Source organism: Ascaphus truei, chromosome 1 (assembly GCF_040206685.1).
Source record: "Ascaphus truei isolate aAscTru1 chromosome 1, aAscTru1.hap1, whole genome shotgun sequence".
In the NCBI taxonomy this organism is placed as follows: Eukaryota; Metazoa; Chordata; class Amphibia; order Anura; family Ascaphidae; genus Ascaphus; species Ascaphus truei.
Window position 1 is genome coordinate 92693610 of NC_134483.1, and position 13129 is coordinate 92706738.

Below are 13129 nucleotides of genomic sequence, written 5' to 3' on the forward strand. Positions count from 1 at the left end.
AGCTACTGCTACTCTTGATATTATTGCTTAAAAATATTGCTATCCCACAAACAACATACAGGAGACCCTTGGTTTTCTAAAGAGTTGAGAATTCAGAGATCTAACCTGCGTCCGCCATAAAAGCGATGGGCTAAAGATAAATGCCCCCTAACTTTACTTATCTTAGACTTAACAGGAAAAAATGTCAAAGCTGTTATAGAGGCCAAAAAATGTTAAGTAATAATTCGCGGGAACTATTCAAAGTCGTCGACCCTTTGCTTGAGCTGGCCTGCTTAAACAAAGCCTCAAGTCCTGTAGAAATTCCACCACATACTTTTCAACAGGCGTTCTCCTCCAAAGGCACAAAATCAAATTTCAGCCTCATAACTATCAACTCACAAACCTGATATTTCCACAGTCGAACTGACTAAAACTAGGTGGAGTACTTTCCAATCTATCACTATCACCAATGCATCCCTGAGGGAGCTCACACCTGTTTGAGTGGAACGCGTAGTGTGGTCCCTTACCTGCATCTGCCATCTGCTGCAGTCCCCTGTACATCAAAAGAAGCCATGGAGTTTTTTCTGCTTGCATCTCTGCTGCTGAACGCGTCATCAACCCGGAATCGGTAAGCGTGACAGAGCAACAGAGGAAATAATTTGGTTAACGCTCGAGTGACTGATCGGGACGCCGCTACTGCAGGATCCAGAGTAGTCACAATGCTGTTTTAACATTGGGAGCATGTGAGTTGTTTGAGCTCACTGCTCACTTGTATTTTTCTTATAAAATTGGTCTATACTATGTTCATCTTTTCTCTCTTCTATGAAATTGGGAGGTCCAGACACACTTTATCACACTGAGATCCTGATCAGATTTATTTGTATACTCCTGATGTAACCAACCAACACGTGAGTGGTCATTTAAAAAAATGTTTTCAGCTTTTTCATCTTTGCTATTAGCACATTTGCACTATGTCCATTTTTTTCTTTTTCATGAATCACGGATAGTCTTTGCACTGTGAAGTCCTGTGCTATCTACCCTAGGAGATCTTGGGAAACATCTCCTGAATCAGCTGCAACTATTCTGTAGGGTGATTTTTTTTTCACTATTTTCCCCTATTTTACTTGATTTCACGTCAATATTGACCGATTTTCATTACGGTATGTTACACTTTTTGGTGATACTAAGTTTGTGCTTAACTTTCTTGTTGCACAATCTATCTCTATGGATGAGCTCCTTATCACGATCAGAGGGATCAAACCATCTAGCTGTCCAGAAGACCTTTTTTTGACCTGGGTAATAAAAGAAGCGATGTTAGATCTGGACCTTTCCATTCTAAAAATTCCAAATCTCTCATCTTCAGGATTTTTATCAACCTCATTAAAGGAAGCATTTGTTCTACCTCTATTAAAAAACCCTCCATAGATCCACTGAACGCAGATAATTACTGAACTATTTCTAGCATTCCATTTTTAGCTAAAATCATTGAAAAACTAGCCCTAAAACAGTTACTGAACCACCTAACCCGAATTAATCTGTTGGACTCCTATCAATCTGGATTGAGAAAAAATTACAGCACTGAGACGAATCTGATAGGTGTCACTGACGTCGTGTTCGACACTATAGACAAAAGGGGCACCGCTGCGACCTGTGTGCGGCTTTTGACACAATCGATCACACTCTTTTGCTGACCAGACTTAAATCGGATGTTGGGTTGAGAGGCAAAGTGCTGGACTGTTTCCAGTCCTTTCTTAGTGACCTTAGTCACTAAGAAAGTCACCCTCAAAGAGAAATCTTCAAACACAATCCCATGTGATTTGTGGCGCCCCTCAGGGATCTGCCATCTCCCCGGTTCCATTCAATATATATGTTAAAGCCCTAGGGAACATTATTAGTTGAAAACAAATTCAGTTCCATCAGTATGCAAATGATATCCAGTTGATCTCGGACATCTCCTATGATCCTATCATCATGGTGAACGCTCTTATAATTGCCTTTGGGACATAAATAGATGGCATTGAATTGGCTACAACTTAATGCCTCTAAATCCGAGCTGCTCCTGATAGGCCCCAAATCACAAACAAATGCTTTGAGGAACGCCTTCAACGATCTAAAAATAAATAACTCCACCATCCCAAAGAAAGAGAAGGTGAGAAGCTTTGGAACTATTATTGATAAAAACATAATTGAGCAGCCTCATATTGCACCTATTGTGAAGAACTGTTACTTCCAAATCCATCGGCTGAGACAAATTAAAGCGTTTCTCTCAAAAAACAATCTACAGATAGTTACATAGTTACATAGTAGATGAGGTTGAAAAAAGACGTTGGTCCATCAAGTTCAATCTATGCTAAATTTAGACAACAGATACTTTATCCTATATCTATACTTACTTATTGATCCAGAGGAAGGCAAACAAAAAACCCCATTAAGGGGAAAAATTAATTCCTTCCCGACTCCAAGAATTGGCAATCGGATTAATCCCTGGATCAACATCCTTCCCATGTATTCTTATTTGGTATATCCCTGTATACCTTTCCCATCTAAAAAGATGTCCAACCTTCTTTTGAACAAATCTATTGTATCTGCCATCACAGTCTCCATCGGTAATGAATTCCACATTTTAACTGCCCTTACTGTAAAGAACCCTTTCCTTTGTTGCCGGTGAATTTCCTTTCCTCCAACCATAAGGGATGGCCCCGAGTCCTTAGTACTGCCCGTGGGATGAATAGTTCTTTTGAAAGCTTCTTGTATTGTCCCTGAATATATTTGTATATAGTTATCATATCCCCTCTTAGAAACCTCTTTTCTAATGTAAATAAATCTAATTTAGCTAGCCTCTCCTCATAAGTTAGATTGTCCATCCCCTTTATTAATTTGGTGGCTCTTCTCTGCACTCTCTCTAGTTCCATAATGAAAGTTGCACAGGCCTTGTGAGGTCATGCCGCCCTTCCCTCATAGATCAGGGCTTCTTTTCAAGAAGAAGGTCATGCCGCCCTTCCCTCATAGATCAGGGCTTCTTTTCAAGAAGAAGGTCATGCCGCCCTTCCCTCATAGATCAGGGCTACTTTTCAAGTAGGAGGTCATGCCGCCCTTCCCTCATAGATCAGGGCTACTTTTCAAGTAGGAGGTCATGCCGCCCTTCCCTCATAGATCAGGGCTACTTTTCAAGTAGGAGGTCATGCCGCCCTTCCCTCATAGATCAGGGCTACTTTTCAAGAAGGAGGTCATGCCGCCCTTCCCTCATAGATCAGGGCTACTTTTCAAGAAGAAGGTCATGCCGCCCTTCCCTCATAGATCAGGGCTACTTTTCAAGAAGGAGGTCATGCCGCCCTTCCCTCATAGATCAGGGCTACTTTTCAAGAAGAAGGTCATGCCGCCCTTCCCTCATAGATCAGGGCTACTTTTCAAGAAGGAGGTCATGCCGCCCTTCCCTCATAGATCAGGGCTACTTTTCAAGAAGAAGGTCATGCCGCCCTTCCCTCATAGATCAGGGCTACTTTTCAAGAAGAAGGTCATGCCACCCCTCCCTCACAGATTAGGGCTACTTTTCAAGAAGTTTGATGAGTGGTTTGACCTGACTGAGGCTGGCACGGTCTGAACTCACTTCCTATTTTGCGACTTCATTTGGTGTTAGTAGATTACACAATCATTTTTGCAATTATTTTACAGTCTGTCAAAGTGAGAAAAATCCTTCCTCTACATACCTACAGAGATTATTATACGGAATTAGGTTTGTTTCCCCCACCAAGCATAATGCCCCAACTGTAACTGACTGTCGGGAGCACATACATTGGTACAGGGACTGGTTGGATGGTAAATGCTGTCCCCCTCACTGGGCACACACAGCCACTATACAAGTATTCTCCTCTGAGGTGCAAAAATGACATGTGAGGTTAATCGGCAACTGGGACTGTCTGACTGCTGTAGACGTGCTGGAGTAGAGACACATCAGATGCTGCAATAGACTCTGCCTATCTAAGTAAATAATACACCCCAAGGTAAATGAATGCTGTTATTAGGGTACAATAGACACGCTGGTGTAATGAGACAAGTCAGATGCAGGTTTAAATTTAAACCCCCCCAAACTCAGCCATCTTTAGTTTCTTTATTTAACATCAAAATCAGGGTTACTTAAAAAAAAAACTATTCTAAAAGAAACAATAAATGGGCAGGCTACTTTAAATATAGAGTTAGTACATCATACCCTTTATTGCTACATAAAACGTGCCTCTTATCATTGTTTTTACAATTAAGAATGTTCCATCACAGAGACCCCCACAGCACGCATCTGTGCGTGAAAAAGGGCCGGGAAATCATTTAGTGAATTATGTTTGACAAGCACAAGAAACATGTGCTTGACTTTTTAATGTTAGTGAATGATCCCCATAGAGTTTTCAGAAGACATTGGTGGATGATTAGAGACTTCTAAAGAACAGGGAGCATAATCTTTGAAAATGTGTGCAAGTTTCTTTAACAATCTCAGGCTCATTTTCCACTTGATCGCTCTATGAGTGAACTGTAAACTAAAAATGACATGGGCTCATTAATTTGGCAGCAACTGGCAAGATGTGGCCATTTAGCGCACCCAGAAAGCTATTGTTTAGGGCAGGGTCAGGTCAAAGGGCGACTTAAACATAGTTAAACCTCTGATGGGATCGAGCCCATTAGTGTTACAGATTACTATTGCCAGAGATGCTGATCAGAAAAACGATCTGGATTTCTTCCCAGACCTATTATAGGCAGTTACAGAATGTTTCAGGTATGTAGCGAATTTGTTTTAACAATAAAACAATTAGGTTTACACCCCAATATTTTTTTTCTTCAAACGAAATATTCTCACTTTAGCACTTTAGCCTTCTCTTACCGTGCACCCCAAAACTAGAACAACCTAACGGAGACTCTCACATCCACCACCAGTTTAAGTTCTTTCAAATCTAAAGCTGTCTCACATTTTAATCTGGTCTGTAACTGTTTCATACGCCCATAATATATATTTTCTTTAACTGTGCATGCAATGTCTTGGATATAATGTATACCCTGTTCATTTATGTAACTGTATTTGTAACCATGTATTATTTGTCTTACCTCTGTGCCCAGGACATACTTGAAAACGAGAGGTAACTCTCAATGTATTACTTCCTGGTAAAATATTTTATAAATAAATAAATAGAATGAAACAAGTTCAGCGTGATAAAAAGAATTATTATCCCATTACTGGTCTGGATTTACTAATTTACTATTGCTGCGTTATAAAAAATTGGTTTTGAAGCAATATTTATTCTTAATTCCATTGTATGTACTAAGACTCGCGTATCATAAGTGGGTTGCGATATTCAGCTCATCTACATACACCCAAAAAGCGTTAACCCAGAGTTAAAAACTCCGAGTGATACATATTAATATGTTAACTCATATATATCAGCATTAAACATCACTAGCAATACAGTAATTGCAAAATTACCATTTAACTTCACTGGCGATACACGTGTGTTAAATTACCATAAAATAGTACTGTACTAGTGGTGATTTGACATGCACAAGAATAATGAAATATTGTGTGCGGTAGGGGCTACAGTATATTCAAAATCATGTAACTTTGGCAGTGCTGTTGGGAGGAGCGGAGATACACACTGAGCCTAAGGAGTTAGAGGTCTGGTATTGTGAGAGCTGCATCAGTCTGCATTTTTGTACTAATATAATAACATTTGAAAATTGGAGAATATTCAACATTTTCGAAATAAAAACAATGTTTAAAAAACATTAGACAAAAATGTAAAAAAAAATGGAATGGAATTTTGATAAATAGTCGCAAAATGTATTGTTTATTAGCTGCTTTAGTTAAAATCTGTGTGAGCTGCAGTAGATCAACTAATCAGTGATAACTGTACTACTATCATACACACAAGTGGTGGAAAAACAAAACGTAGTTGCCGTTTTTCTTAATCCTCTAGTGTGAAGCAAGTTTTCCCACAAATGACCCAGAAAAAGAGGAGATCAGTCATTGGAAGCTTTAAAAATGTAGACTTGGTTGCAAATACCATTGTTACAGTCTTGTCAGTGTTTACAAACTGTTTGTTTTGGGAAATCCAATTTTTAAGACTCAAAAAGTCAGACTGAAGTATGTGTTCAAGGTCGGAGAGGCTAGGGCTGTGTGCATATAAGATTGTGTCATCTGCATACATGTGTATTGGAGCTCCCTTACAAACTGTAGGAAGATCATTGATGAACACTGAGAAGAGTAGGGGCCCCAGAATAGAGCCTTGCGGGCCACAATAGGTGATATTCAAAGGGTTGAAGTTAGAGCCTGTGATAGACACATGTTGGGATCTACCTGATAGTAGGGAGGAAACCAGTTTAAAGCATAATTCCCTATTCCAGTGCTCTGGAGTTTATTAAGCAAGATAACATGATCAACAGTATCAAAAGTATTTGCAAAATCTAGGAATATTGTACCAGTGAGTTGTCCCAGTTCCATTCCACATTGAATCTCATTGCAAACTTTTAGCAGGGTAATTACCGTGGAGAGTTTGGGGCGAAAGCCAGATTGGAATTGGCTAGGGAAATTTGTCTTGGTATAGTAATCGCTTAATTGGGAGTGAACACATTTTTCCATGACTTTGGATAGTATTGGGAGAAGAGAGATTGGCCTGTAGTTGGCGACAGTGTTTTTGTCCCCACTTTTCAAGATTGGGACAACACTGGCAGTTTTTCAGGTCTTAGGGATATGGGCTGCAGTCAGAATAGGTTGACTATGGAATTAATTGGTTTGGCAATGGCTGGGGCAGCAAGTCTTGGGAACTTAGATTGCAGTAAATCAGGTCCACATTGGCTGCTTAGTTTTAATTTGAGGAGCGCTTGTGTAATCTCCTCTTCAGATACTGGGACAAATTGAAAATTTTAGGCAGTGTTGGGAGGGGATGGGGATATAGGGGTACTTTCAGAATGAGGTTCATGTTTGTGGTTTGGGTTGCATTTCGCTAACAAGTTAGTATCACACCCCATAAAGTAATTGTTGAATGCATTTGCAATGTCAGTGGTATTTGTCAGAGTGATATCCTCCTTAGTGATATTACTTGGTTGTTGATGGCTAGAAGGCTGGAATATATTGTTGATAACCTTCCAGAAGTTAGCTGGTTTGATGTATTCTGGTGAATGTTGTCAGAGCAAATGTTTTCATAGAGTTGTTCATAAATGCCGGGAGTTTTTCCATTTCTAGAACATGCCTATCTTTTTCTTGAAAGATTTGATAAGATGGAATATTTGTGTGCTTCTATTGAAGTGCCATTGTACATCTTCCTGCTGTCAGAAGATGTGCAATTAGTTTCTCTGTTGCATATGATACGTTTGGTACAGGTTTCCCCAAAATCATTATTACAGGATACATTGGAACAACCACACCAAGCACCCTAGTGAGCTCTCTTCATTTTCCTCCAAAAGGGAACAGCCTTTGAGCATGTCCAGAATATATGGTATAATGTACCTTTGTCCACAATTTCTCCAGCATTGAGCACTCGCTCCTTTATAAATATGTTCGAATCTATCTGGTGTTAAATACCATCTCTTCATAATCTTGTACCTGTTTTCCTTAATTATAGTGCAGACAGACGAGCTCGCCGCAGCCTCCCATATCTCTGCCCAATCATCCCCGGAAATCTGCTTTCCAATATCTTTCTCCCTCATATATGAGTGTTTTTCTTTCTTATCTAGGAAACTCAGAGCAGAATATATATTTGAAATCAGTCCCTTCTGATGCGTTTATATTGTGCCCATCTCTTCAAATTCGGTCGGATGTGTTTTCCCTCGTGGAGAAAATTTTGAATTAATAAAATGCCTGATGTGTGTGTAACCCATATTCCCCCCCCCCAATCGCAGATAGGGTACAGGTGAGGGTATCTATATGCATTACTCAGTGTGGTGCTTTACCTGTTAGGCTCACAGGAGGCCTAAGCCTCCGCCACGGAGAGCGTGGGGCACGTATAAGACACAATATGAATAACCTCGTACTTGGTGCAGAGCCTCCACCTGCGATGGCTCCCACCAGAGGGGGAGTGGTTCCTCGCAGGAAAATATATATATCACTCCACACACCGTATGTAAAACAACCAATCACTTTACTGTATAGCATATGCACATATATCAACAGGTGTCCTTTCCGAGATGAGACACTAACTACTACGTCTCGCAGGACGCTACCTCCACCTCCACCTCCACCGGATGATCCCACCCAGTGTCCAGTAACCCCACACAGTATTACTCCACCCTCAAGTGAGATAGATATGTGTGACTGCGCAGCCACTATGTCCCGTGTGAATGTGATATGACTCGTTGGTGCACTTGTTGATTACCTGCCGGGCACTCCGGTGCCCGGGCCTGCCAAGGAACTTCACAAAGGATCCGGATGTCGGCTTTATACAGGAACTACCGTCCGGGGCGATCCCACCCGTATGGCTGCTGCAGCGACAGCGAAGGTCTGAGCCCAAGCCTCTGGAGGGACGCCCAGCGTCTGCTGGGTCCCTAACTGACTCTGGATAGTAAGGGGCAGGGTCCCTAAACTGGGGCCTGTCCCTGACACAACTCACACTACTGGGTGACTCAGGGCTAGCTGGGGCCTTGGGGGCTGCTGGCCTAGTGCAGGGAGTCACTGACTCCTGCACCCTACCTCCTTCCCCTAGCTTCTCCTGGCGCCAACTGCTCCTCTCCTCCAAACCCCGCCAAATGTTTCTATTCTACCTACAGGGCAATCCTCCAGCCCTATTGGCCACTCTGGGGCACCTGGTACCTTCCCCCCATAGCCTCCTGGGAGTTGTAGTCCCATGGAGGCTATTCCTACATTGGGGCCGTGTGCGCGACTGCACTGCGCATGCGCAACTCCTCAATGGCCGCCGCAACTCCCTGGCCTCATCCGAAACCACATTGGCGGCCCCCGCTAGCCGGGTGCGCTGCCGAGCCTCCTAAGGCTCGAACCGCTCCCTGCTCCGGCCCCCACCTTTGGAAGCAGCCGTCGGGTCCGTCGCTGGCTCCGGCGGCACCCGCGACCGCGCTGCCACAAAGGAGGGGGGTCTCTAGGAACCGCCGGTGACCGGGGCTACATGTGTATCTGAGATACAGTATTCTGAAGATGGAATATTATATTTCTTTTGTATTTCTTCAAATGTATACATTTTTCCCAAAAACATAACGTCTTTAATCCTAATTATACCTTTACAATCCAGATATTATTCCTTCCAGGTATACATCCTGGGGGGAATTCCTCATTCCTCTATAAGGGGGTCATGAGTGAGGGTTGTCCCTTTAATCCCTTTTTTTTTCTTCCATCTATCCCAAACATTTAGAGTGAATTTAATAACTGAGTGATTATACACCTCTTCAGGTCTATTCTTTTTGGATCCACAATAATGAATCTATATTCTGTACAGGGATCTCATTCGCTTCTATCTCCACCCATTTAATCGCCTGCGTGGGACTATGCCATGCTGGTAAATTACTTAATTGTGCTGCAGCATAATATTTGTTTAATGACGACAAGGCCAGACCACCATCTGTCTTTAATGCACAAGTGGTATTTTTATTTGCTTTATATTTAATAGAATGAAATAGAGTATCGAATAGAACTATGCGCACTGTTTGGATGGCAGCTTTAGGGCAGGAAAGCTTGAACTTTGTTTCTTAAGCTTAGAATGAAAACAAATGTCTCTTGCTCACACATACATATTTAAAAGCATAGTTCAAATTCGCAGGTCTATAGTCTTGTCTTTACTCCCCCGGTATTTAGCAAATCCATCTTTAATAAGGTGCTGTGTAGTTCACATTTATCAATTATCTATACTTTGGGTTTCGATTGAACACATGTTTTTGCTTGTAAGATGCAATGGAATGATGGTGCTTCATACGGCTAGTTCTACTGACTGATATCCTACTCATACAGCACTATTATAATTAAAATATTTCATGATATTTCATCAGGGAAAACGTCTCTACTAGGATGTCTTATATTTTCAAGAAACTGATATTTATGATGTACCACCAGTAGTTCAGGCAAAAAGAGGGGGAAGGGGAACACAAAATGAATGAGTCCCCTAAAGAATTCACTAACTGCATACCTACATATTGTAAAATCTAACTTTTAATAAATTTACTTAAAACATATATTACCAAACGTAGTGTACTATGTGTTTTTAAAAAATGAATTAAATATTCAATAGAGTGCAACCCTGTCAATAAATGTATGATTGTGCAAACCCAAATGCAATATTCCTGGGTTTGACAGGACAGTGGATGCTGAAAGTCAGGGTATTAACCCCTCTGGAGTATAAATGCAGACTGTAGGTAACCGTATCCTACTCAGTGAGCCTTTAACTGGTCAAAGACACAGCAATCCTGCAATGATATATATAGCAGCGAACAGAATAATTTGTCCCTGAAGAAGCTCCTTTGCTGGAGGGAAACGCGTGTTGGACGCGCAATTGTGTCAGTCTCCTACTTGGAGCTATTTTAATGTAGTGCCTTAAGTCTCCTGGTTCTATCTATGCAGACGGCATTAGCTTGATAAATATAACAACAGGCAGTGAGTCTGCTTTCCTGCTATACACAATATATGATATATACACAATCTGTGCCTCTCTGCTGGGTAACTCTATGTCAATGGCACTGTGAGTACCAGCTCAACTATACTGAGGGTTATTGTGGATTGATTGCGTCTGTGTCAGCGTCACTTCTCAAGCATATGCATTTAATACAACCATAGGTGTTCGCTGCTATATATATCATTGCAGGATTGCTGTGTCTTTGACCAGTTAAAGGCTCACTGAGTAGGATACGGTTACCTACAGTCTGGGGGATATTGTAAGTCGCTGCGAGTTGTGCATATCAGTGCGGAAAGAGCCCTTGGCGCTCGGATTTGCAGGGTTAGTATAGTTCATGTGGTGCGCTCTGCGTCCTTTTCTTCTATGGTCGATCCACTGTGGAGTATATCTTCGGTGGACCTTCGAGGAGGAGTGGAGTATCTCTACGCACAGGAGCTGCAAAAGGGGGGAGCTGATCTACATCACGGTCTGTAGGACGCATGAGCGCGCGTCAAACCCCTCCTTATAGTTCTCAATACTGTAAGTTTTTGGCATTCAGTCTCTTCTGTTTTTAAATAACCAATTACATTCACTCACCACAAGGACAAATACAAATAATTGATGATACCAGCTTACCAAAAACAAATATATTGGGGCTTATTCTAATAGTTCCAAAGTTGTCATTGCTGAAACGCACGGTTTAGTATGTTCACAAGAAGCGGTATTCTCTAATGCAAATCCCTTCTAAGCTGCTTCTAAGAAAAAGTGACAAACCGCACGGTTTAACAGCCAAAACACCCAGATTGTACTTGCTTTAGAAGCAGAATAACCTGAGGTGGTGCTAACTCCATCCGCAGTCTGAGTTATGGGTTTTGCTCTCTCAGCCAAACCCATATTTCAGGCTCTGGATGTAGCTTACCATACCAATCTCACCACCTAGAATAGTTGTTGTCGGCAAAAAATGTGAGTTTGAACCTTTTTTGACAAACTCCATTCACAGCAGGCTCCAGTGTGGCTGGAGATAGTCCCCACTGTGAAAGCCATCATTCATACCCCTACCCAATAGACTGTAACTTAGGCAGGGTTATATGAAACAGGATCCTTTAATTGCATCCACTGCAGGTGTTATTACAGCGAATACATTTCTCAGTATGGGATCCTAGGCCTCTGGATGGTGTCTGGCCTCTTCTCAGAATTGCGGCCTTGTAGGATCTGTAGGATCTATTGTCCTCAACCCCCTAATGGGCTGAGAGAACGTCTCAATCCCAGCCGGGAGAGACTCAAACTCACTGTAATTTGACATGCATACTGTCCAGTACAGAGGGGGAGGGCACAAGGTCTGCACCCTGATTGGCTGCACACAGACCCTGTTCACCTCCACCCCTGTCACGCAGAGAGGCTGCTTGAGGGTGGGGAAAACCCAAGATGACAGCCTGTCACAGCCTGCAGCTATCAGGACTTACATGACAGGGAGGGGCAGAAGGGTAGCCACTACCAGCAACGGCTACAGGTATATGGGGGAAAAGAGGGAAATGTACATACAGTAGGGACTGAGTAGAGAACCCAAAACTTTTGTGAGAAGTAGACATAGAATAGAGGACACATGTGGACAAAAGAAGAAGGCACTAGGAATAGAAAGCTATTGAAGGTGGGGAGGAGAGGGGGGGGTGTTAGGGCATGGGGGAAAAAGCAGTGAAAGACACAAAGGGGAGACAGAAAAAAATACTCCCCCATTCTCTATTAACCATCCCACCAACCATTTGTTGAGCCCCCACATTTTCAGCGTACTGCAACATAGAAAACTATGAGGATGAGTTACAAAAACAAGTAGCCAAAGTAAGCAACATTCTTTACATTTAGCAATGTTACTACTGTCACTTTTCGCATGCAGCTGTGAGCAATGTCGCGGGCTAGTTACCTAATAGCAAATTATACAAAACAAAAGGGGTTAATGTAAATTTGGTGGACAGAAACTAAAATGTAGGCATAGGAAATTAGTGACATGATATTGCAGTACTGCATGCTTTGGTTAGACCAGTTGGAACTTTTATCCAAAATCAGCCTGTTAAATCAAATATTCATCAAGTGGGACTTCTTAAAAAAAAACACCGTTATACGAATGGTAAAACAAGTTTAATATTAAGAACCCCCTATTTCTCATGCAATCCCAAATGAGCAGTGCTGGACCCTTAAAGGGACTTTTGAAAGTATTTGTAAGGTACGACCGCCTACGGAAGGGTTAAATAGTTTAAAAGTCTCTTGTAATTTGGAAAAATGTTTGTGGTATTCCCATCTGCTTTTTTCATCTAGCTTTTCAAACAAGGTCTGTGTTTACCATCCTGTCGAGAAAATTGGTTTACATGTAGAGCAATTTTGACATGACACCAAACTATTCCCTTGAACTAGTTCGAGGGCTCCTCTGAGCTTTGTACTGCACTAACAACCCTTCATTACGGATGTCAGGAGAAATTTACATAGTCATTACAGCCGATTTTAGATGGGAAATTGAGATCTTAAGTTTATCAAAACTATTTGGAAACCAATTCGTATCTGTTGATAAGACACATAAATACAAGTCCTTGCAG